Source organism: Stegostoma tigrinum, unplaced genomic scaffold (genome assembly GCF_030684315.1).
Source record: "Stegostoma tigrinum isolate sSteTig4 unplaced genomic scaffold, sSteTig4.hap1 scaffold_68, whole genome shotgun sequence".
NCBI lineage: Eukaryota > Metazoa > Chordata > Chondrichthyes > Orectolobiformes > Stegostomatidae > Stegostoma > Stegostoma tigrinum.
The window spans coordinates 107,599-134,785 of NW_026728622.1; the positions used below are offsets into that span (position 1 = coordinate 107,599).

General features: G+C 42.9%; 1 long non-coding RNA gene across 2 annotated transcripts in view; it reads right to left on the minus strand.

Annotated features, from left to right (window-relative positions):
• The window catches only part of LOC132209153 (uncharacterized), a 1,475,533-nt gene that overhangs the window by 89,106 nt on the left and 1,359,240 nt on the right, over positions 1–27,187 (minus strand). For both annotated transcript variants that reach the window (XR_009445245.1, XR_009445244.1), the window contains 3 exons: positions 18,570–18,838; positions 14,441–14,640; positions 13,796–13,942 (listed from right to left, as the gene is read on the minus strand). This is a non-coding gene — a long non-coding RNA (uncharacterized LOC132209153). The remainder of the gene's footprint in view (positions 1–13,795; positions 13,943–14,440; positions 14,641–18,569; positions 18,839–27,187) is intronic.

Genomic DNA, 27,187 nt, shown 5'->3' on the forward strand with positions numbered 1-27,187 from the left:
AGCCCTTTGTATTATGAATATGCAATTAATAATAGATAGGTTAGTGATTGCTATTAATACGTAGGCATTCAATCAAAAAGGTTTGAGAACAATTGCCTACCTTAAAAGGTTCAACACTGGAAGGGGCTCACATTTAGAAGGTAGAAGGAACTATGCAAAACCCATCAGATACTTGGAGAATCACCAAGCAATACAAAATATACACTGCTCCTCAAACGGATTCAAAGAGGAAATTGGTTAATATGTTAAAGCATGTACAGTCATAGCAACAAGGAGCAGGAATAGCAAGGACAGGATTTGCTGCCCATCCATAGTTCCTCCAAATTGTTTGACTATTTCAGAGTGCAGTTAAGTGTCAACCACATTATTGTGGATCTGGAGTCATATGGAGGTGAGATCAAATAAGGATGGCAGAGCTCCTTTCTTAAAGAACATCGGTGAATGAGTCAAGTTTTTATAACGGTGAATAGTTTAACAGTGACAGTGTAACCGTCACTGAGACCAGCTTTGTTTATGATTATATCAATTTGAGCATGTGTTGGATAACTGGCCCCCTCAAGCCTGCTTCACCATTCAAGAAGGTCGTGGCTGACTTGACTGCAATGTCGGCTCCACATTCCTTCCTACCCCCAAAATTATATTGAACTGAATTCAAATTCCATCAGCTGTTACAGTGGAATTTACGCCTATACTCTACAGCATTGTCCCAGGCCTCCGGATTACTAATCCTGTGACATTAATAGTGCTTCACTGACTACCCCAGCATGTCAATCCCCGTTCTGAGCATACTTCTTGGCTGAGGCGCCACATTTTCTGGAGTACAGAATTACAAAGTTCACCTCTCTGTGAGTGAAGAGGTTCCTCATCTATCGCTGTTGTTACATTTTATTCTGAGATTGATCTCAGGTTCTACAGCCTGATCTCTTAATTCAAATGACAATAACTTGGCTTTTCAAACGCCCTGTCACATTATCCTTGCCAAGAGATTGAATGTTAATGTTATATATACAGCAGAACAAATGTCCATGTTGATTTTTCTTCATTTAAGTGCCGTCACCAATCTTATAGTCACCATTCTTATACAAGTGCATTTTGTCATGGGAGAGATTGAAGGAGCAAAATCGGACCTTCATTTCTTCCCCACCCCAGCCTCAAAAAGTTTTGTCTTCATTTCAAATTTTTCACATCCAATGGATAATTCTGTACCTTTCTGGTCGCTTCAAGAAGTGCATCCTACCCAAATTGTCCCGAGCGTCTCATCTTAAAAATGAGAATATCTTTTGATATCCTCACTGTCGAACTAATCCATTATATACTTAACATAGGATTCAGGTCAAGTTTTTTTTCCCCCCCACTGTTTGTTTAACTTCCTGGCCAATGCCCCACGATTTCTCAAGAAACTATTAGTCTCTCTCTCTGTATCAGAACATTCTTCAAAAAACTAATACTTTCTCCAAATCTTGATATAACAACTGGCCAGTTTCGGTGCGAGATGAGTTCCACAGCGCAAACTCATACTTGAACCTTTTAGCCATATAAATCATTTGACAAGCAGATTCTAGGGAGTCAATCTGCAGGATCAAGTGACATCTGAAATGCTGTACATTTACTGCAAACAGTCAAGTTCAGTTTTGCTGGCTTCCACAAATCTTTGATAGCATGGCCGTGGGTGTGAATCACCGAGGTCTGGCCAAATCAGTAAAATCCCACTCCTTTTCTCATCTGAACACTGCCCCAGAGCAATATCATGTGAATGCACTGCACTTTCCACATACATGGTGGCAATGCCCAGGTCTATCTCACCACCCACTCATGCATTTCTTCCACTGTCTCTACATAACCGGACAGTTTCCATCTATTAAATCTGGTACAGAACGAAGCCATTATCTTTGGTCCTTGAAAGGACGTCTGCTTGCTAGCTACTGGTTTTCGTTGTACCCTTTGTTATTTTGACCCAGAGTTTAAATTCCGGCCACATAGGCCTGATGTCACAAAGTCTACTTATTTTCACATCCACAACATTTGGCCCCAGGTAAGTCCGTTAGTTTTGAAACCCGACCGCATTGATTAACTCTGAACATGACCATTCTTATGAATATCAAGTTGGCCTCCCAAGTTCTCCTTTTCTTTAACATGGCATCATTTCAAAGTCCATTGACTCTGTCTTAACACGCACCAAGTTCCATTCACCCAACTTTCTCTGCGCACTCTGATCTACAATGGCTCACAGTTAAGCAGTGCCTTGGTTTTAACATTGCTGTCCTGGCTTTCATATCCCTCCCTGACCTGGCAACACCCATGCACATCGCCTGACAATGTCGAACTCATAGCCCCTCTAGGCACATTTACGCCTTTCATTCCAGCCTCTCAACACAATTTGTGCTGTTCCATCATCGACAGCCTGACATTCAACTTCTTGGAGCCTAAGCTTTATAGAATTACCTTGCTGAACCTCTGCATCATTCTTTCCTCCTTCAAAACAGTCCTTAAAATCTACCTCTTTGATGAGGTTTTAATCATCTACCTTCGGATCTCTTTCAGTACTCAGTATCAAATTTTACTCTATAAAGCTCCTATGACATGCCTTGGGATGTTTTATAAAGTCATGTCATAGAAGCTGTTGTGGCAATTGCTCAGAATATGGTTTTATTCTGGGCTGAAATTCTCCATGACACTCATCATTGAAGTATTTTTCTGTTATAAAATGGGTAAATAGTACAGTGACTTCAGGCCAAGGGATGATGTGGTTAAACGCCAAAGTTGCACTCCGTGCTATTGGCATCATGAAGACAGTGTCTCCCTTTCATTTGAAGAAATCTTCTGTATTTTCTCAAATACTTTCTTCATTGTACTTTTGTTGTTGATGGTTTCCAATGAACATAAACCATTACTTGCCTTTTCAATTTCAACCTTCCTTACGTTCTCTTAATTTCTTTTGCTGTACCTGATTTGAAACAAACCATTCCTCTTTTAATTCACTGTCCTCCTCGGTCCTTCATGTGGTTGTTTCCCAATCATTAAGAAGACATCCTGTTGCTTTCCTCATTCACTCTAGTCTAAGATGCCTGGCTGCCCTTATCAGATTGCATTTTCAGCAACTTTATAGACAAACGTCCTTTGAGTGGAAGGTTGTAAGGTCATGCCGAACTGATGTCTCAAGAACTGCAAAACCAAGCTAATTGTAATCAATGACATGTGACAACAGGCAAGCAAGGATGCGCACAACAAAACACAGCACGAGATTACAAATTCTGCAATGTGTGAATGTACTCACAACAGAGCGCTTTCTGGAGTCGGCGGATCTTCATTGCTGGCCGATATGCAGAAAAATGCACGGTGTTTAAATCACCTGCATTCAAAAAAATCTTTAGATACATTTTTCCTAACTGTTAGTACAAACCATTTCAATTGGAACACATTCTCAACTACTCTGCAATGAATACAGGGGGATAAATATCTGCTGAAGAATACAAGGCACAGTAAAAGGAAATGATAACTACTAGGTTCAATTTATTTCCACATATTTTCAAGGATGGGAACATCACTGACAGGACCAGCATTTGTTACCCATTCCTCATGTAGGTGGTCAAAAGCTACATGAAATTCATGTCATAACTGGCAAACAGCATCTGGTGAATACAGTGGAACTCACGGAAGTCTCACTGTCAGCTTTATAGTAGGAGAGAAAAGATTCAGATAATCATGCTTGGTGTAAAGTCTGCAATCTCGCCGCCTGGTTTTTCAGGGCCACAAAGGGTTTTGAGATCTGAAATTGTATATTTGACTCATGAGCACACATCAAATGCAAGTTGCCATGGATGCTATTCTGACAATTCTATGTTGCATGCAGCAAATATCTGATGAAATGATGTCGAGGAGGCAAGATATTGCCAATACTGTGATATCAGAGCTCAATGCTTCAAGTCCCTCAATGACACATTGCTGAACGTATGATCACCAGGAACATGAATAACCCCTCTGCCAGAGTTATTTAAAGACACTGTCAGCTACTTGCAGATTAATTACTGATGGATTCATAGAGCATACAAACATACAACAGTACAGCACAGGACTGGCCCTTCAGCCCACAGTGTTGTGCTGAGCTTTTACCCTCAACCTAACGTCTAGCTAACCTCCACCCTTACCTTATACTATCATCCATATGCCTGTCTAATAGCTGCTTAAATGCTCCTAATGAAGCTGACTCCACTCCCCTCTCTGGCAATGCATTCCACGCTTCTGCCACTCTCTGAGTAAAGAACCTACTTCTCACGTCTACCCGAGATCTATTTCCACTTACTTTTAAACTATGCCTCCTCATAAGAGCTACCTTCACCCTCGGAAAAAGTCTCTGGCTATCCACTCTCTATCGATGTTCATACCTGTTATTGCCAAAATGGATGTGTGTTGATATTTTTTAGACTTCTTTAAAGTTGCCAAGGTCCACATCTAAGTTCTGAAGGACTCTGTGAAAACTTCATGGCTGCTACGCAAATCATTCACAGACATGGATGCAGTAATAGACATCTGCAAAAAACCATGTAGGTCAATGATTCACATCCTGGCCAATGTCATAATGCTTTCAAGTTGCAAGTCTGCTTTGCCAGCCACTTCGGGCCATCAAAAAATTAAGGGATAGCTACTGAGCTAAAGAGCCAAGCCAATAACAACTGGGCTTCTGACTCTTACACACAACATAGAACATAGAAAAGTATAGCACAGTACAGGCCCTTCGGCCCACCATGTTGTGCCGTGGAATAATCCCACTCCAAAAATAACCTCACCTAATTTACATTCCCCTCAATTCACTGCTGTCCATGTGCATGTCCAGCAGTTGCTTAAATGTCACTAATGGCTCTGCTTCCACCACTACCACTGGCAAAGTATTCCATGCACTCACAACTCTCTGGGTGAAGAACCTCCCTCTGACATCTCCTCTATACATTCCTCCTAACACCTTAAAACTATGCCTCGTGGCAGTCAATCCTGCCCTGGGGAAAAGTCTCTGGCTATCGACTCTATCCATTCCTCTCATTACCTTGTACACCTTGAGCAGGTCACCTCTCTTCCTCCTTCTCTCCAGAGAGCAAAGTCCAAGCTCAGTCAACCTTCTCAACCTGGTAAACCTCCTTTGCACTCTCTCCAAAGCCTCCACATCTTTCCTATAATAGGGCAACCGGAACTGGACACAATATTCCAGTGTGGTCTCACCAGGGTTTTGTACAGCTGCAGCATAACCTCGCGGCTCTAAAACTCGATCCCCCTGTCAATGAAAGCCAAAACACCATATGCTTTCTTAACAAACTTATCCACTTGTGTGGCAACTTTGAGGGAGCTATGCACTTGAACACCAAGATTCCACTATTCCTATACACTGCCGAGCATCTGCCTTTAATCCTAGATTCAGCATCTAAATTCGACCTTCCAAAATGCATCACCTCGCATTTATCCAGGTTGAACTCCATCTGCCATTTCTCAGCCCACCTCTGCATACTGTCAATGTCTCGCTGAAGCCTGCAATAGCCCTCAATACTATCAACGGCACCTCCAACCTTTGTGTCAGCAGCAAACATACTAACCCACCCCTCAACCTCCACATCCAAGTCATTTCTAAAAACTACAAAGAGCAGAGGCCCAAGAACAGAGCCCAGCGGGTCACCACTCAGCACTGACCTCCAGGCAGAATATTTACCATCTACAACCACTCTCTGCCTCCTGTCAGCCAACCAATTCTGAATCCAGACAGCCAAGTCACCCTGATTTCCATACCTCCTGACTTCATCAAAGTGCCTGCCGTGGGGAACCTTATCAAATGCTTTGCTGATGTCCATGTACACCACATCCACTGCTCGCCCCTCGTCAACCGGTCTCATGACCTCCTCAAAGAACCCAATCAGATTTGTAAGGCATGACCCGCCCGTCACAAAGCCATGCTGACTCCCTTTAATCACGCTCTGTGCATGTGCAACAGCACATCCACATGAAATTTGACAGGGCAGGTCCTCGTCTTCCTGAAACAAATTTTCTGCTGTCTGGATAACTCTGGGGAGGCTTCCAGCGCTTGGCAGGGGCAGCAATTGACAGAGTTGCATGATTGGGACTACAGTAGGTGAAAATAAAGGCATCACCTACTCACTAACACTCAGTTGGGTTTCGACCAGGGCCACCCAGCTCCTGGCCTCATTGATGCCCTGGTTCAAAAATGGACAAACGAGGTGAGGGAGTGAGGGCGACAGTGATTGTTCTTGACATCAAGGCCACATTTGACCAAATGTGGCATCCAGGGAACCGAGCAAAACTGGTTTTAACGGGAATGGGGGGAAAGCTCCCTGCTCGTAGGAGTCAGATTGAGCGCAAAGAAGATGGATATGTTTGTCTGGAGTTAGAATCTTGGTGGCACACTGCATGGAAATAAGCCTTTCTGCCCAACACCTTATGCATCCAGAGATTATGACATTGAAGGCTCTGCTTCATGGTGCTAAATTCCTCATTACAACTATTCACAAACTCCTTTTTTGTCCTGCCGACAATGTCTGGATTCTCCACCTCCCACCGCAAGGTCTTTTCCCGTCTGAGCAAATAAGACCCGAAGATATATGAGCAGAATTAGGCCATTCTGCACACTGAGTCTGCTCTGTCATTCAAGCACGGCTGACATACTTCTGAACCCCATTCTCCTGCCTTCTCCCCATAACCCTTGATGCACTTACTTGTCCACAAACCTATTTATCTCTGTCTTAAATACACTCAATGACTTAGCCTTCGCAGTCTTCTGTGGCAATGGCTTCCACAGTTACAGACTCTCACTCTTTGCTACACAGAATAGTGTCAATCCCACTGATTATACTACGCTGCGTTTATCAAGCCCCTTTGAAAGTGTGTTTTTTACCACAGTGCGATAGTCAATTTGCACATCCACCCTAAAGCTCATGCATTCTAGTTCTGCTATCAGCCTCATTCAGTCACAGAAGAACATGGAAACTAGAAGCAGGAATAAGCCAATCAGCCCTTCAAGCCAAGTCCACCATTCAATAAGATCATGGCTGATCTTACATCTCGATTTCATATTCCCACTTTCCTGTATACTTATTGAATCTTTTAACATCTAAAAATCTATCACAAAATCAAAGAATCCCTACAATGCAAAATGTTTTCAGCTGATTAAGTCGACACTGACCCTTCGAAGTGCATCGTGTCCAAGACTGGCCCCTCCATCCTTGCCCCATAACTATGCATTTACCATGCGTTATCCACTTGGCCTGCATATTTTTGGACTGTGGGAAGAAACCGGAGCACCTGGTGGAAACCCACACTGACACAGGGAGAATGTACAAACTCCACACGGATAGTTACCCAAGAGTGGAATCAAAACAGGTCAGTGGCACTGTGAGGCAGCAGTGGTGAGCCACCGAGCCACCTTGTCTTGTTCTTGAATACATTCAGTGATGGCCCCCATGGTCTTCTGTGGTTGAAAATTTCACAGATTCACTCTGCTTGAATGACGAGATGTTGTCCTCATCCTAGTCCTAACTGATCTACCCCAAATTCTGAGACTGTGACCCCTGGTCCTAGCACCACAAACAGGGAAAATAGCTTCCCTGCATTGAGTTCATCTGGCTCAGTTCCAACTTTCTATATTTCAATCAGATCCCCCCCTCATCTTTTTAAACTCTCATGAACACAGGCCCAGTTGAATCCATAACTCACCACAGGACAGTCCTACTTTCCCCAGTATTAGCGTAATGAACCTCCACCATCGACCTCTCCTGCGCCTGAAGACTGACCAAATCAGACAAACACAAACTTAAGGGCTGTGACTGCCTCTTGGTGCAAAGAATCCTTCTGATGTGTCCCAGCATCCCTAGATCAGCCTCCAGCTCATAAACACAAGCTACTCAAACATTAAGTGCTTACAGCAAACATGCTTGCACCAGACCATACTGGAACACAGGAGCTCTTACATGTTGTAGCCGAGTTCTAATTAATGACTTTGCTATTTTTATTTAATTATATATATTTACTTATGTTTTCATAAAGCTTATTAACTTTACCATCAGTTGCATCATGTTAAACCTTGGGAAGAGAATAAGCCACAATCACCACTTCTTCTCTAGCACTGGAAGAATCAATTACTGAAGGCTGAGAAGTTAGAAAAGGCAATCGTAATTTTTTTTCTTGATTCAACCTCGGGATGAGGGCGTCACTGGCGAGCCAGCATTTATTGCCCAGCCCTGATTACCCAAAGGGCAGTTAAAAGTCAACCACATTGCTGTGGGTCTGGAGTCACATGCAGACCAGGCCAGGTAAGGATGACAGTTTCCTTCCCTAAAAGGCATCAGTGAACCTGTTGAGCTTTTCCAACAAGCAACAACGGATTCATGGTCATCATCAGATTGTGAATTCTGGATATTTATTGAATTCAAATTCCACCATCTGCCACAGCGGGATTTGAATCCAGGTCCCCAGAACATGATTTGTCTCTCTGGATGAACAGTCCAGTGACAATACCATGAGGCCATCGCCTCCCCTAAGATGGATAATTTATACATCCCTAACACAAAAGGCTGAGTTAACTCAGTTGAGACTTGGGTTAATCAAGCCCAAACGCTCTTCAAAGGTGAATTTGTTAAAACTCCACTTAAAATTGGGAACTTCTGAACTTAAATTGCACAATTCAGTTATTGCTAATAAATTACAAATAAAATTAGGTTTGTCCAAAGGGTTAAGACTTTCTTACCCACAAACCACCTGTATTCAGTTCAGTGGATCTACATTCTGGCCAACACTTAGCATTCAATCAATATCACAAAGTAAGTGGTCATTTTTACAGTTCTGTTTGTGAAAGCCTTCTGCGCATATATTTGTTGCTGTGTTTCCGACATTACAAACATACTTCAAAAAATTACTTCATTGGTTATACAGTGCTTTTAGTTGTTTAGTGCCTGTCGAAGCTGAAATATGAACCAAAGTTCTTTGTTCTTGTTTTTCATTTAATGTCACAGATGTTGTCTGTCACTCCTAATTATACATTATTTCAAGTATTTTTAGCCGACATGAATGCATCTAAATAGATCTAAACACATAGGTATATTTGCCTAGAATCCAGAATTTACTTTGGTACCTTTTGGAGTCGCAATGATCTGACAGTGGCACAGAACCAGAGTCCTATTATCAATCTACTGACCGAATGAGTGAAAAAATTCAGTCATTTTTGGATGGTCCCAACAGGTACTCTGAGTCTGGTGGCTAGATAGAGGATGCACAGAACATAGAAGCTTCCACTATAACACTCTGCAAACATTTCTTATCAGAAGTATTATCTATTAATATATGAGATTCAATGGCAAGCCATTCAGAACTGAAATCAGGAAGCACTTGTATCTTAATACAAACAACAGTCAAGATCTCAAATACTCTCTCATAAAAGAATGTGGGTGCTGGATCAATAACAATGAGTGTAACTGAAATTATTTTTGATAGCTAAGGCTATGAAAGGATATAGAAGAAAGGGAGGTAAACAGACTGACGACAAAAAATGCCGGAGACCACAGTAGGTCAGGCAAGCAGCCATGGAGAGAAAGCAAGCTAATGTTTTCAGTCGACATGACTTTTCAGCAGGTAAACAGAGTTGAAGCTCAGACTAGCTGTGGTTTAACTGAATGGTTTATGCACAGAACAGCAAAACCGGTCTGCTTCTGCACCCATTTAGAATGGTTCCTTCTGTTTTATGTACTGTTTTTCGAACCAAACTTAACCACTTCACAATTTTCTGTATTACATTTAATCTACAACATCAACTGGTGCCTCTCCTCACCTTGACCTCCAACTTGCAGCCTCTCTCCACTCCCAAACCTCTGGGTTGTGCCCTCTCCTGCTTCTCAATCTCCAAGTAAGAGCCTCTTTTCCTTCCCTCCGTGACCTCAGGGTTGCAGTCTCTGCCTCCTCACCTCCTGCTGCTATTCAACAATAAATAAAACACAGAACACAGAACATTACAGCACAGTACAGGCCCTTCGGCCCTCGATGTTGTGTCGACCTGTCAGACCGATCTCAAGCCCATCTAACCAACACTATTCCATGTACGTCCATATGCTTATCCAACGACGACTTGCATGTACCTAAAGTTGGCAAATCTACTACCATTGCAGGCCAAGCGGTCCATTCCCTTACTACTCTCCGAGTCGAGAAACTACCTCTGACATCTGTCCTGTATCTTTCACCCCTCAATTTAAAGCTATGCCCCGTCGTGCTCGCCGTCACCATCCAGAAAAAAGGCTCTCCCTGTCCACCTTATCTAACGCTCTGATTATTTTATGTTTCAATTAAGTCACCTCTCAGCCTTCTTCTCTCTAATGAAAACAGCCTCAAGTCCCTCAGCCTTTCCTCGTAAGACCTCGTAATGTGGCAGGGGGATGGGAGCCAAATGCACAGGTTAGTGGGCAGTAACAAGATAATAACTACAGCCTGTAAGGAACTAGATAATGAAGTCAGTGTGACTAAGAGGAAGAGTAGACACAGAGCAGATGATGAACGCTGATGGACAGGTAGTCTGAGGTACATTTGTTTCAATGCAAGAAGTGTGTAGTGAGCTATCAACGCAAGGTAGCTCAACTGTGGGGTCCTGACAAAAGTTCTCTCAAAACTGAACGAGTTGAACTGCTGGGACAGGACAGATTTAGCAAATATCATGTGTGGCACAGCACAATTTTTGACAAAACAAATCTGAATTCTCAGACAAAGATGCATGAAAACTGATGCTATCATAAATCAGGAACTATATTCAGAATTCTCAGAAAGCTCAATGAGAAACTATGAAGAACTACTGCAATATTTATATTTTATTATCTACAATCTGATTTAAGTATTTCACAAACAATGAAAATGCATATTTTTTCACATTTTTCATTTCAGTGGTTCAGCCAGTTATTTTCTAACCACCATCTTTATCAGGCCGGAAAGCCATAACTAGTGGAGTGCCACAGGGATCAGTCCAAGGACGAGAATTATTTACTCTCTATATTCATAACTTAGAGGAGGGGACAAGGCATAAATTCATTCAAATTTGCTGATGCTACAAAAATAGAGTAAGGGAATGTTGTCATGAGGACATAAAGAATCTGCAAGGGGATAGACAGGTCGAGCAAGTCGTAAAAAAGTTGGTAGAGAGAGTTTAATGTAGGAAAGTACACTTTGGTAGGAAGAATCAAAAGATAGACTCTTACTTAAATAGAGGGGGACTCTAAAAAAATGCATGGTCGGGGACTTGGATGCTCTCGTCCATGAAACACATACTAGCATGCAGGTGAATGATTGCTTTGTTGCTGACACATGTACTGAGATACTGTGAAAAGTGTGGATTTGCATGCTGTGTAGGCAAATCACACCGTACAAAGTGCAGAATAGTGTTACAGCCAGAGAGAAGAGGCTGAGAGAGAGAGATCAGAATTAACATTTGAGAGGTCCATTCAAAAGTCACAACAGGAAAGTGGCTGTTCTTAAATCTATTTGTACGCTTATTCAAACTGATATCCTCTGCCCGACAGAAGAGGACGGAAGAGAGTATAATCAGAGTGAGGGGGTATTTTGATTATGTTGGTTGCTTTCTCAAGGTAGTGGGAAGTGTAGATGGAGTCAATGGATGGAAGGCTAGTTTGCGTGACGGATTGGGCTGTGCTCATGATTCTCTTTCGCTTCTTGCAGTCTTGGGAACAGCAACTGCCATACCACACAGTGATGCATCCAGATAGGATGCATCTACAAAAACAGGTAGGGTCCTCATGGACATGCTGAATTTCCTTAGCCTCCTTGACCATCATGTCGACATGGATTGGCCAGGACAGATTGTTGGTGAGCAACATTCCCAGGAACTTCACACTATCAACCATCTCCACCTCAGCACCATTGCTGCAGACAGAAGCTTCCTGAAAAAAATGACCAGCTCCTCCATTTTGCTTATGCTGATGGACAGATTGTTATCTTTCCATCATGCCAGCAAGCACTCAATTGCTTTTCCTGTAATCTCACTTATTGTTGTTTGAGGTCCGACCTACAATGGAAGCGTCATCAGCCAACTTGTAAATGGAGTTGGGGCCACGCAGTCATGATTGCATAAGGAGTATAGAGTAGGGGCAGCTTTGCTGGGCACCGGTGTTGAGGCTTACGGTGGAGCAAGTGTTGTCATCTATCCTTACTGATTGTGGTCTCTGGGTCAGGAAGTCGAGAATCCTGTTACACAGAGGGATGCTGAGGCGCAGGTCTCAGAGTTTAGAGAGGAGTTTGTTTGGAATTACAGTGTGGAATGTGGTGCTCTGATCAATAAGTAACAGCCTGATGTAGGTATCCTTGTTATCCAGACATTCCAGGGATGACTGTCAGGCCAGGGAGACGGTATCAGCTGGAGACCTGTTGCAGTGGTAGGTGAATTGCAAAGGATCAAAGCACTTTGGTAGGTTGGAGTTGATGTGAGCCATGACGATGGTGATGCAAGTAATTAAGAAGGCAAATGGAATTTTGGCCTTTATTGGAAGGAGGTTTCAGTTTAAAAATGGGCAAGTTTTTTTGCAACTGATCAGGCTATTGAGGAGGTCACACTTGGAGAAATACAAGAAAGGATACACAGCCATAGGAAGCAGTTCAAAAGAGACTCACTGGGCTGATTCATCGGATCATGATTTATCAAGAATGGTCGCACAGAAGGTCTTTATTCATTCAAGTTTAGAAGAATGAGGGGTGATCTTACTGAAACACAAAATTTTGAGAGGGCTTGACAGGCTAGATGTGAAGACAATGTTTCCATTAGTGTGGAAATCTCAAACTCAGCAACATAGTTACAGAAGAAGGGAACATTTATTGAAACCTGAGATGCAAAGGAATTTCTTCTTTCAGCAGGTAGCGATTGTTTAGAATACAAGAGAATTGTGAAAGGTAGATCACTGGAAGTATTTAAAGAAGGTGGTAGATAAGATTTTTGAAATAGAGAACTTGAGCGCTCTGAGAAGCTGGTATAGAAGAGGAGTTGAGTCCTGGGCAGGTCAGCCATCTCTTATCGGATGGTGAGGTAGGGTCAAGAGGTAGAACATCCAGATCCTGGTGCTATTTATGTTTTTGTCTGCTTGCTAGAACCGATAAGGAGTTTTATTGTGCTACATGGCCAAGCGAGCTGCTGACACAGAACAAGACTGAAATAATTTGCTCAATAAAACATTTCATGCGGCTTTATGGGATAAATAAAACTTTCATCTACTACTTTGCTGACATCAATCAAAATCTGCTCAATTGAAAGAAATACATGCAGTTCAGACAACTTTATGTCATTCTTCCCTTCAATGCATCAAGTATATCTTTGTTGCAATTCATTAAAGTATGTCTTTCTCAGGGACTTAAAATATGAAACAATACATAATACTGAAGTGTACAGCAGTGAGCACAATGTTCCAATTCCAAATTCTTTTAGATGGATCGGGAAAAATATCTGCTACCTGCAGCTTCATCCTGAATATATTCAAATTGTTCCAGTCCTGAACCATTTCAGACTGTAGTTCGGATGCTCACATCTCTCACTATTTGGATTTTGTTTTGCAATTACATTCTAAAGTGCAGACTACAGACAAGAACATTGTATTTTTGAAAAAGTAATATTATAAAATTGGATAACTTCATAAACCATGATAATAAAATATTAATTGCTTGCTTCAGTTGAAAGGGTTCTTTATCTTGCTCATATATTTGAAGCCAAATTATTTGTACATACTTCCTTCAACAGATTGGCTAGTTTAGAAAATGTTTTCACTGTTACCTGTATAAATTTCAACCTCATATTTAGGTCATCAAGCTGGTGAGAAATCTTTGGAGAGAAAGAGACATCAAGCGGAGATAACTGACATCCCAGATCATTTAATATTTTGACTTCTTGTTTGACTGGGGCAATTTCTTCTTTAAAAACCTAATGGAGAGGAAGCGTATAAAATCTGAGAAACATCCTGAAATTAATGATTAAATGTTAATAAGAAATTAAGTTAAAACTAAAATCCTAATATTAAATATAATATACAAAAGCATCTGCTGGAAATGACATTTAATTAATAAAGATCTCGAGTTAAAAGTAACAGTGACGATGAAACTATCATAAATTATTGTAACAGAAAACTGAATTCACTAATCTATTCTTTCGGGAAGGGAATCTGCATCCCTTCACAATTCTGGTATCTGACTTCAAATTCACAGGAATATGGTTGACTCTCTACTGACTTCCAAAATGGCCTACCAAGCCATTCCTGGATGGGAAATGAATGTTAGCCTTGCTATCAGTGCCCTCATCCTGTGAAAGAATGCTTTAAAAAATGTGGATTTAATAAATGTAAAAGTAAGGAACAAAACAGGACAAATCAACTCAACAAGGCTTTGAAGGATAATACTACTTAGTCCTGTTCTTCTTTCTTACGTTACGTTCTCTCGCATGAAGGGTCGAGGCCCGAAATGTCAACTTTTGTGCTCCTGAGATGCTGCTTGGCCTGCTGTGTTCATCCAGCTCCACACATTGTTATCTCGCATTCTCTAGCATCTACAGTTACCATTATCTCTCGCAAGCAAAGGTTGATGTGTTTCAAAACCCAATCTCAGATTTTGCAGGCAGTCCTTAACCTGAAAAAATACCAAATATGTATAAAGAAGAAAACTGGAGGTGAAACCATTCAAACAATTTTCATTGGCACAACAAATGTTCAAACTGTAAAAGCAGGTTAAGCACCTGTATATGAGGACACTGTACTCAAACTTTAAACAGACACTTACAGCCAACAAATGCGAGAAACATCCATTTCTTTCTGGATTACCAATTTTGTTGTTGAGAAAATAGGCCTAGACTTAGCAATGTAAATTCAAACAAGATAGCACCCTCTCAGATCTCAACACTCACAGTCGTAGAGTTCTGTTTTCACAGGTTGGAGTATAATAGCATCAAGTACAATACACCAAATCTTCTTTGGTACCTTTTCCTTCCATAAAACTGCTTGTAATAGATGCGCACAGAATTCATTTTATACACATTTAAATGTTTCTAAGTTCAAGAGGCCAGTTCCAGCACTTCGACTTGCATCTTCTTCATCATCACAACAGAACAAAATAAAGACCCACTCTTTCTAAGTCACGTTTTCAATTGTTAGTGACAAGGTGAAGTGCGAGAACTGCTCACTCGATGTTAAAATCACTTAACTATGTACCTATATATTTCAATCCTGTGAAATATGTGGAATGAATTCGAGAAAAGGATTAATTTTTTTGCTCTGGGAGAGAGCTGGTACAGATAAAATAGGTTGAATGGCCTTCTCCCATGCTAAAAATGTCCATAACTGTTCTTGGCGCTGCTAAATTAAAGTGGGCATCCTTTCATTATGACTGTGAGGCGCAGCATGTTATGATAGATGGCATAATGGAGAAATCCTTTGTTATTAATAAACTTTTCAGCACGAGGCATCCTTCCGAAGTCAAATGTTCGACCTATGCCTGTTGCACTGACTTGGTTCCAAACACTTATAATGTGGAGGTGCTGGTGTTGGACTAGGATGGACAAAGTCAGAAGCCACATGGCATCAGGTTATAATCTGACAGGTTTATTTGAAATCACACAAGCTTTTGAAGTGCAGTCCCTTCATCACGTGCGGTCAGAGAGGAAAACACACAGGCACACAATTTATAAGCAGACAGATCAAAAGATCATACAACTGGTGTGAGTGGAGTGTCAGATAATAAGTCTTCATCCAGGATGTTTGTTTAGTTGCAGATATTTTGTTCAAGAAACACACAGCTTGTAGTCACAGTCAGTGTGGTGTGTTATAAATTCCTGGTTTTGAAATAAAGGTTAAAACTCTACGACAGATTCTGAACACAAGCCTCTAAACTACAAGTCAGAGTCTGACCCGAGATGTCACCTTGTACATTCCTGTTGCGCTGCCTGATTATCATGACAGCACAGCACTGACATTGACTTTATAAACACTTTACTTGCTTATACAGGCTACCAAGAGTGTTAGAGAGTTATTATCTGACACTCCACTCGGGCCAATTCTATGATCTTTTGATCTCTCTGCTTATAAATTGTTTGTCTGTGTGGTCACCTCACCAACTGCACCTGATGAAGGGGCTGCACTCCAAAAGCTTGTGTGACTTGAAATGAGCCTGTTGGACGATAAGCTGGTGTCATGTGACTTCAAACAGTCATAGACTGTGTTTTCAGTCCTACCGTGACTTGACAAGAAGCCAACTTCTTAAAATTTATAAAATGAGAAGTATGTCGAACCTTGAGCCTTTAAAAAAGGAAATATTACAACCATAGTACAGTCAGACAGTAAAGAAAGAAGGAATGATTTAATCGACTGTGTCTGACACCACACAATTAATCCCCCTGATGGAAGAAAGGTTGGCTGTGTTCTCTTTCTTCAAGAACATTCAGCTAATACCACCTTACTACTGCTTGTTTTATTCATCTGGTGTTCCATCTAATTCCTTTCAGTCTTGGTCAAACCTTCATGTAATTTATTTAAATTTTCAAGAAAATAAATTTAACTTTATATTCCACAATTTTAACATTTCCTTTTAACGTTTGAATGGTTCACTTAGGACACTTCACATGTGGTGTTCATAATTGGAGAAGATGGTGGAAAAATCAAGATATATTGACAAGTAAACAAATGGCTAACTTCTGTTTTCTTGTCAGTAATGCCTTTTGAACAGAACATAAAGTTGCGGAACTATGTAGAGATAACAATTTAAAACTGGGAAGACCACTGTTTGTGGTCCCCACACCAACCTCTATTCACTGCCTACTGACTGCATTACTCCGCCTTGGCAACAATGTAATGTTACGCTTGTCTCAGCACAACCTTGGCATCTTGTTTATCCCACGATGAACGTCCGACCACACATTCATGCAATCCCTGAAGCTGTCTCTTTCCATCTTTTCAATACTGCCTACCTGTCTCTTGTCTTGGCTCATTAGCAGTGAAACCTTCATCTGGAACTACTTCACTCTGGGCCTGACAATACCAATGCATTCCCTGCTGGAGTCCCACTTTTGCCCATTGAACACTTGAGGTCATCTAAAACTCCAGTGCATGAGTCTCATCTTGAACCAAGTCCTATTCTCTGTACTTTCCACCTAACTGATACTATTAACAGTAATTTTATTGAATTCTCATTTTTGTTTACAAATCGTTCCTTGGCTATGCCTATCGCTACTTTGGTAATCCCCACCAATCCAACCATACTTGAGGATATCTGCACTCGTCTAATTACGTCCTCTTGCCTACTCTTGATTTCAAACGGCCCACTACTGGTTGCCAAACATTTAATTGTGTAGGCTTCAAACCCAAGAAGAGACTTCCTCCACCTTCAGCGAGCAAACTCGCATCCAGAACCTCAACCTGAGCACAAATCTTTCAAAACTCACTAACTTCCTACACGTCTTAGCCTCTGTACATTTCCTCTTTTTCGGCACTTTTTCAAACAATCCTCTTTGATCAAGCACTTGATCATCTGAACGAACAACTTAATAAGGCTCAGTTGTATTCTGGGATCGTTAATACTCCTTTCAGATGTCTTCAAAGTATCCCTCCATGAAAGAGATTTTATAAGTGGTTGAAGTCATTGCCAAGCAGAGGGGGGCGAATTGGGGAGTTATTTCAAAGAGCTATGATATGCCAAATGACCTCCTTCCACACTGGCCAACTCTGATTGCACAAAAGCAAAAATGATTTTCAGACTTGGGAAGATCCTTCAAAAATGTCACAAGTAACCAGCTTTTGGGCAGAGTCGAGCTGCTGAGATGATAGACCAGGATTTAGGGGTACCAGGAGTGATAATATGCTGAACACAATCAAATTTTGAGGTTGTACAAGGATGTGGTCTTCAGCATTTTTGACACTTGGACCATCTTCCTTCCTTTCCACTGAACAAGTCAAATAGCGGCAGCACAATGTTGCATGGCCGCTCAAGCTTGCTCCACCATTGATGATGATTGTGGCTGGTCTTCCACATCAATTAAACTTTTGCTCATATCTCATCCGCTTTTCAAAACATCGATCGATTCACGTGTAGTATCCCTCTCGCTAACTTCATGAGAATTCTATTCAAATTCCGTGGGCTGAACAGTTGGTTTGTGATGCAGAGTGATGCTCTGCAGAGAGGGCTCAATTGCCACACCAGTGAGCTTACCACAAAGGATCTTCGCCTCAACCCCTTTACTTGCCCGAGGCATGGTGATCTTCAGGTTAAATCATAACCAGTTGTGTCTCTCTAAGGAGTGGCCAAATGGCGTGGTCAGACTTCACCTTTAGTCCTGATAACATGGCAACAAGCAGATAACTCACTTGATGTCACTGACCAATAAAATCCTCAATTATACTCATATTACCAATGTGATATCATCAGAAGGCATGCTCAACTAAGTTTTAATTTACAAATTAAGTTAACAACCATTCAATCAATATTACTTCACTACTCATATTACTGATCGTCTCGATACAACATTGCGGTTACATCTGTTCATAAGTGAAGTGTAAAGTAATTGCACTTACTGTGGTTTTATCCATGTGATCCTGCAATGCGTCAATAAACAGGTCATTCACAGGTTGCCAATCAATGTGGACCCCCTCAGCTGTTATCACATGAGGCTCAAGATCATCCAGAGCTTTCTGCAGTTCTTGAAGTTTCTCCAACGCCTTTTCCACCTTGTTCTGCCAGTTGCTCGCATGGGTTTTCAATTGCTCCCAATTTTCCTTCACGTCAGTTGACTGCTTGCAGACAGCTTTGGCAATTCTCTGGGCTCTCTCTTCCGGAGTAGATTCTGGAAATATGAAGTGCAAATAATTTATCAACTATTCATGACTTGGATCTATAGAACTTAAGTGTTCTTTCTAAACCCCTTTCCTTTAAAAGGTCTCTGGACTGTCTCCTGAAATTGGGAATACATAGTATAAGACTAAAGATTTTATGACAGGCACATCAATGATAAATTCTGTAATTAGCTAGCAGGTCACGGAGCCATTAACGGGGAATCATGGAGAACCAATACAAAGCCGAATAAAATTCGGCCGATATTTGAAATTTATGACTACCAAGCAAACTTTAAAAAAGGAAAAGGATTAGAGTGACTAAACGGGTAAAATTCTCAACAAAAGATATGAAAAATCCTTTCAGGATATCTTTCATAGCTATGAAACAAACATCCAAAATAAACCAACTTTCATCTTTCAGGACAGGCAAGTTAGAATGACAAACCCTAAGTCTCCCCTGCATAGTTCTCTCCAGAACTCACTTAATGAGGTTGTTAAGACACATCGAGATCACAAAGTGTGCAGCTGGACGAACACAGCAGGCCAAGCAGCATCTCAGGAGCACAAAAGCTTAGATGTTGGGCTGAGACCTTTCATCAGAAAAGGGGAAGGGGGAGAGGGTTCTGAAATAAATAGGGAGAGAGGGGGAGGCGGATTGAAGATGGATAGAGGAGAAGATAGGTGGAAAGGAGACAGACAAGTTAAAGAGGTGTGGATGGAGCCAGTAGAGATGAGTGTAGGTGAGGAGGTAGAGAGCGGATAGGTCAGTGCAGGGAGGACGAACAAGTCAAGGAGACGGGACGAGGTTAGTCGGTACGAAATGGAGGTGCGGCTTGAGGTGGGAGGAGGGGATAGGTGAGAGGAAGAACAGGTTAGGGAGGTGGGACAAGCTGGGCTGGTTTTGGGATGCAGTTGGGCTCGTTTTGGGACGCAGTGGGGGAAGGGGAGACTTTGAAGCTTGTGAAGTTCACATTGATACCATTGGGCTGCAGGGTTCCCAAGCGGAATATGAGTTGCTGCTCCTGCCCCCTTCGGGTGGCATCATTGTGGCACTGCAGGAGGCCCATGATGGACATGCCATCTAAGGAATGGGAGGGGGAGTTAAAGGAGTTAAAATGGTTGGCGACTGGAAGGTGCTGTTGTTGATTGCGAACCGAGCGGAGGTGTTCTGCAAAGCAAACATGAGATTTTTGTCTTCAACCTTGCACTCACTGGAGCACTGCAGCAAGCCTGAGACAGAGATTTTGGACAGGGATCATGATGGGGTGCTCAAGTGACAGGCAATTGGAAACCTGGGGCCATTTTTATGGACAGAATATAGCTGTTCAGCCAAGTGGTTGGTCAGTCTGTGTTTCGTCTCCCCGATGCAGAGCGAGACAATATTGAGAGCAGTGAATACAGTAGACTAGATTGAGTGAAGTGTGGGTAAATCGCTGCTTCCCCTGGAAGCCTTGGATAGTGAAGCGGGAGGAAGTAAATGGGCAGATGTTATGCCTTCTGTGGTGGCATGGAAAGTGCTGTCGGGTTATGGGGAGGTGTTGCGAACGGATAAGGAGTGGACCGAGGTGTCCTGATGGAATGGTCCCTGCGGAAGGCTGACAAGGGAGGGGAGGGGAATATATGCCTGGTGGTGGGATCTTGTTAGAAATCGTGGCTGATGTTCTTCTAGATGTGGATATTGATGGGTTGGTCATTGAGGACCAGGGTACCTCATCAGGGGTGAGGCCAAAGTGTAGGAGATGGGTTGGACATGGCCGAGAGCTCTGTCAACCACGAACGCAAGGAATGCTCAGTTGAGGAAGAATGCAGACATTTCGGAAGCCCTCCAACAGAAGACGATATCATGAGAACAAGTGGATCTGTCTGGACAGTCCTGTTTGAAGATTTTAGGAAGTAAGACTCTGTTGTTTGTCATAAAGGATATGGTTAAGTGATCATATTCAAACTGAAGAGACCAAGAATGTGAGCATGCAGAATGGGTGGAGAACCATGCCTCTAGGAATTCCTCTGCGTGTCTACGCTTGGCTTGGGCTACTATGGTTACCTTGTCCCAGTTTCATATGAGTGGCGTGATTCTCCACCCATAATGCAACCAACAAACAGATACAATTGGACCGCACCTACAAACCCATACAGATCAAAACCCGAAATGACAGTACTCATGGTAACAGACCGGACAGTATAAATTCCAGACAGAGTAAAGTAACATTGTTTCGTTGGAGGCTCTACTGGTGATGTCACCAATCATGGTGACGAAACGTCTCAATGAAAACAAGCCAGCTCGGCGAGCAAGTCAACAACCTCAATTTGAGCTACCTTGTTCAAGTGTTTCATTTTTGATCTTGAATGTTAAATCTCGCTCCAACACAGGGACGGAGGATTACTGTTAACAGCTGCATTCTAACTAATTCAAATCGAATCATTGTTTTGACCAGTCCAGAGATGTGCAGGTTAGGTGGATTGGGAATGCTGAATTACCCACAGTGCCCACACACGTGTAGGTTAGGTATATTAGCCATGGGAAATGCAGGCTGACAGGGATAGAGTAGGGAATGGGGATGGGTCTGGGTGGGATGCTCTTTGTAGGGTTGCTGTGGACTTCTTGAACTGAATGGCCTGTTTCCACACTGGGGATTCTATAAAACTAGGTTTTACTGAATTAGTGAGAAAGTGAGTTTATCAATTGCTAAACGCAAGAAGTCATAAGGCACCACAAATACACACAAGTTAGAAACAAGAAATTAGCTCAAAAAACATAACCGTTAAGAGGGATACGGATAGTTCAGCCTTTGGATTGTTTGTGAGGAATAGAAAGTGGGATGTTGTGGCCACTAAGTTGGGCGATCCCCGGAATGCTTATGTGAATTCAGCAGTTAATTTTGAGATTCTTGTTGAAATTCTTTTGACCTTGGTTCCTTTTTGACATTGCCCTGGTTTGCAGAGATCAGAGCAAGAGATTTTCTTTTCTTCTTACCTGCAGCAGAGGCCTATGAAATGGCTGTCCTAGAACTGTGACCTCCACAACTCCGTAGACCACATGAGCATAGTCGCCCAGGAATACACACACACTGACATTAAAGAACTATTGGGATAACAATACTCAGCATGGGACTGGAAAAAACTGCATGTAGAAACAGAAAACAGCTGTAAATAGTGTCAAGAGGTGAAATAAAGTTATAAATCAAAATTAATGACTCTTTGCTTGCGTGCTCATTGTATTCAGAACAAAATCAACAAATTCGTAGCACACATACAAGTTGACGGGTATGATTTGAGAGCTATTACTAAGACATGGTTATAAGGCGATCAACACTGGAGGTAAATGTGCAGGGCTACGTGACATTCCAAAAAGACAGGCAAGAGGGAAACTGACTAAGCGATGAAATTACTGTGAGAACAAGAAACGATCTTCAATCGGAAGACATAGAATCCAATTTTATTTATTTGCTAATGGGAGGACGACATCACTAGCTCGGCAGTGTTTATTGTCCATCCCGAATTGCCCAGGGGACAGTTCAGAGTCAATCATCTGGCTGTGGGTCTGCAGTCACATGTAGGCCAGACCATGTAAGGATGGCAGTTTCCTTTCCGAAAGGACATCAGTGAAGCAGGTGGGTTTTTCTGACATTTGACAATGGATTCATGGTCATCATTAGATTCTTCATTCATGATTTTCTTTTGTATTCAATTCAAATTCCACCACCTGCTGTGCTGGGATTTGAACACAGGTCCCCAGAATGTTATCTAAGTCTCTGAATTAACAGTCCAGCAATAATACCACTCGGCTATTTCCTCCCCAACCTTGGAACAAGAAAACCTGTAGTTGACTCCCACATGGGGAAAAACACTGAACCAGGAGCTTCTTAAACGGGGTGATCGCCTCTCCTTACATTTTAAGATAGCTATGAATAATCAGGACCTTGGGGGAAGCTACGAAATTGGGGGAAGGAAAATTACATCAGTATTAGGTAGGAGCTGAGCAGTATTAATTGGGAGGAGCTTTGATTGAACAAGTCGGCATTTGATACGCGGGAGATATTTAAAGACCTACTGATCAGCGTTCAGAACTGGCCTATTCCAGGGAAGGAGGAATGACAAGGATGGCAATCTAAGGACATATGGACAGAAGAAATAAAGGAGTAGGTCATCTGTCTCTTCCAGCTCGCTCCGCCATTCAATAAGGTCATCGCTGATCTTTTTGCGGACTCAGTTCCACTTACCCTCCCATTCACCATAACACTCAATTCCTTTCCTGTTCAAAGATCTATCTGTCTTGGCCTTTAAAACATTCAACCAGGGAACCTTGACTGTTTCACTGAGCAGAGAATTCCACAGATTCACAACCCTTTGGATGAAGAAGCTCATCCTCAACTCAGTCTTCAAACTGTTCACCCTTATTTTGAGGCTGTGCCGCCTGGTTGTAATTTCACCCATCAGCGGAAACAACTTCCGTGTTTCTTTCCTATCTATTTCTTTCATCATTTTAAAAGGTGCTATTAGAACACCCCTCATTCTTCGAAGTCTCAGAGAGTGCAATCCAAGTCTCCTCAATCTCTCCCCATACAGCAACATTTTCAATTGTGGAATCAATCTTGTGAAGCTCCTTTGCACCCCCTCCACTGCCAGCACATCCTTTCTCAAGTGAGGAGACTAAAACTGTACAAACTATTCGACATCAAGCCTCACCAGCACCCTATACAACTGAAGCATCCCCTCCCGATTTTTAAACTCAATTCCTTTGCTGTTCAAAGATCTGTCTGTCTTGGCCTTTAAAACATTCAACCGGGGAATAGCAGCATGCTACAATTTTTCACCATTTAACTAATACTCCATTTTGCCCTAATTGCTACCAAAATGGAGTCTCACATTTACCATCGTTGCACTCCATCTGCCATTGTCCATTCACTGACACTTTCTGCGTCCTTCTGCAGATGTTCATTATCCTTTTCACACAACACTAAAATGAGTGGTAGAGTAATCTGTGAACTGTAACTGAACATAGAAGAACACAACGCAGAACAGGCCCTTCGGCCCTCCATGTTGCGCCGACCTGTGAACTAATCGAAGCCCATTCCCCTGCACTATCCTATTGTCAAACATATGCTGATCCAAGGGCTGTTTAAATGCCCCTCATGTGGCTGAGTTAACTTCATTGGCAGGCAGGGCATTCCACGCCCTTACCACTCTCTGAGTAAAGAACTTGCCTCTGACATCTGTCTTAAATCCATCACCCCTCAATGTGTAGCTGCACCCCCTTGTACAAGCTGAAGTCATCATCCTCGGAAAAAGACTCTCACTGTGCACCCTATCTAATCCACTGACCATCTTGTATATCTCTATTAAATCCCCCTGAGCCTCCTTCTCTCCAATGAGAAGAGACCCAAGTTCCTCAGCCTTTCTTCATGAGACCTTCGCTCCAGACCAGGCAACATTCTGGTAAATCTCCTCTGCACCTGTTCCAACGATTCCACATCCTTCCTGTAATGGAGCGACCACGCAATATTCGAACCGAGGCCGCACTAGCGTTTTGTAGAGTTGCAGCATGACATCACGTCTCCGCAACTCAATCCCTCTACCAATGAAACCTAAAACACCATCAGACTTCTGAACAGCACTATCAACTTGGGTGGCAATTTTCAGGAATCTATGTAGATGGACACCAAGATCCCTCTGCTCATCTACACTGCCAATAATCTTTCCGTTGACCCGGTGTTCTGCCTTCCTATTATTCCTCCCAAAGTGAATCACCTCACATTTATCCATATTAATCTCCATTTGCCAAATTTCGGGACAATTCTGCAGTTTATCCAAGTCTCCCTGCAACCTGCAACATTCTTCCACACTGTCCACCACTCCACCGACTTTAGTGTCATCTGCAAACTCACAAACCCATCCACCAATTCCTGCGTCCAAGTCATTTATACAAATGACAAACAGCAGTGGTCACAAAACAGATCCTTGAGGCACACCACGCGTAACCGGACTCCAGGCTGAATATTTTCCATCAACCACCACTTGTTGCCTTCTTACCGAAAGCCAGTTTCTAATCCAAATGGCTAAATCTCCCTCAATCCCGAGCCTCTGTATTTTCTCCGAGAGCCTACCATGGGGAAACTTATCAAAGACTTTACTGAAGTCCATGTACACCACGCCAACTGCCCGACCCTCATCCACATGTTTGGTCACCTTCTCAAAAAACTCAATGAGGTTTGTGAGACACGACCTGCCCTTGACGAATCCATGCTGACTATCTCCAATCAAGTTGTTGCTTGTTGGATGATTATAAATCCTGTCTCTTATAATCCTTTCCAAAATTTTTCCTGCAACACACCTAAGGCTCACAGGTCTATAATTGCCTGGGTCATTCCTACTGCCCCTCTTGAACAAGGGCACAACATTTGCAATCCTCCACTCCTCTGGTACGAAACCTGTAGATAATGAGGACTCCAAGATCAAGGCCAAAGGCTCCACCACCTCCTCCCTAGCATCCCAGACAATCCTCGGAAAAATCCTATCAGGCCCAGGGGCTTTACCTACCGTCACACGTTGTGGAATTGATGACACTTCCTCCTTACTAACCTTAACCCTTTCAATTCTCGTAGCCTCTAACTCAGTCACCTCCTCTACAATATTCTCCTGTCCCTCAGTGAAAACAGATGAGAAACATTAATTTAGCACCTCTCCAATCTCCACAGCGTCCACACACAACTTCCCACTTCTGTCTTTGACTGGCCCTATGCCTACCCAAGTCATCCTCTTATTCCTCACATACCTATCGAAAGCTTTCGGGGTCTCCTTTATTTACCTGCCAGTGTCTGCTCGTGTACCCACCTTGCTCTTCTTAACTCTCTCTTTAAATCCTTCCTAACGAATCTGTAGCTCTCCATCACCTCATGTGAACCATCTGGTCTCATCGTCACATCAGCCTCCCTCTTCTGCTTAACAAGAGATACAATTTTTTTAGTAAACCACGGTTCCCTTAGCTGATCGCTTCCTCCCTGCCTGACAGGGACGTACCTATCAAGGACACGCAATATCTGCTCCTTAAACCAGCTCCACAATTCAATTGTCCCCATTGCCCTGCATTTTGCTAACCCATTCTATGCCTCCTTAGTCTTGCCTAATCGCACTACAAGGGAGGAATGGAGAAGCCGATAGTGAAGGGGACTATCAGAGGTTACAGCAGAACATAGGTAGACTGGAGAGTTGGGCAGATAAATGGCAGATGGAGTTCAATCCGGGCAAATGCGAGGTGATGCATTTTGGAAGATCAAATTCAAGGACGAACTATACAGTAAATGGAAAAGTCTTGGGGAAAATTGATGAACAGAGAGATCTGGGTGTTCAGGTCCATTGTTCCCTGAAGGTGACAACGCAGGTCAATAGGGTGGTCTCGAAGGCATATGGCATGCTTTCCTTCATTGGATGGGGTATTGAGTACAAGACTTGCCAAGGTCATGTTGCAGTTGTATCGGACTTTGGTTTGGCCACATTTGGACTACTGTGCACAGTTCCAGTCGCCACATTACCAAAAGGATGTGGATGCTTTGGAGAGGGTGCAGAGGAGGTTCACCAGGATGCTGCCTTGTATGGAGGGTGCTCGCCATGAAGAGAGGTTGAGTAGACTAGGATTATTTTCATGAGAAAGATGGAGATTGGGGGGGACCTGATTGAGGTCAACAAAATCATGAGGGTATAGACAGGGTGAACAGCAAAAAGCTTTTTACCCCCAGAGTGGAGGACTCAATTACGAGGGGTCATGAGTTCAAAGTGAGAGGAGCAAAGTTTAAGGGACATATGCATGGAAAGTTCCTTACACAGAGGTTGGTGGGCACCTGGAACGTGTTGCCAGCGGAGGTGGGAGACGCAGACACGTTAGCGTCTTTTAAGATATATTTGGACAGGCACGTGGCTGGGCAGGGAGCAAATGGACACAGACCGTGAGAAAATAGGTGACAGGTGAGACAGAGGATCTTGATCGGCGCAGGCTTGGAGGGCTGAAGGACCTGTTCCTGTGCTGTAATTTTCTTAGTTGTTTTGACTGACTAGAGGGAGCGAGGGAGGGAGGAATGGATGGCTGGTGGGAGGGAGCGAGGGAGGGAGGGAGCGAGGACTGACTGGAAGAAGGAATGGATGAATGGAGGGAGCAAGAGGAAGGGGGGGCAAAGGGGCAGGAGGAGGAGGGGGGGCAAGGGGCAGGAGGAGGAGGGGGGGCAAGGGGCAGGAGGAGGAGGGGGGGCAAAGGGGCAGGAGGAGGAGGGGGGGCAAAGGGGCAGGAGGAGGAGGGGGGCAAAGGGGCAGGAGGAGGAGGGGGGCAAAAGGGCAGGAGGAGGAGTGGGGGCAAAGGGGCAGGAGGAGGA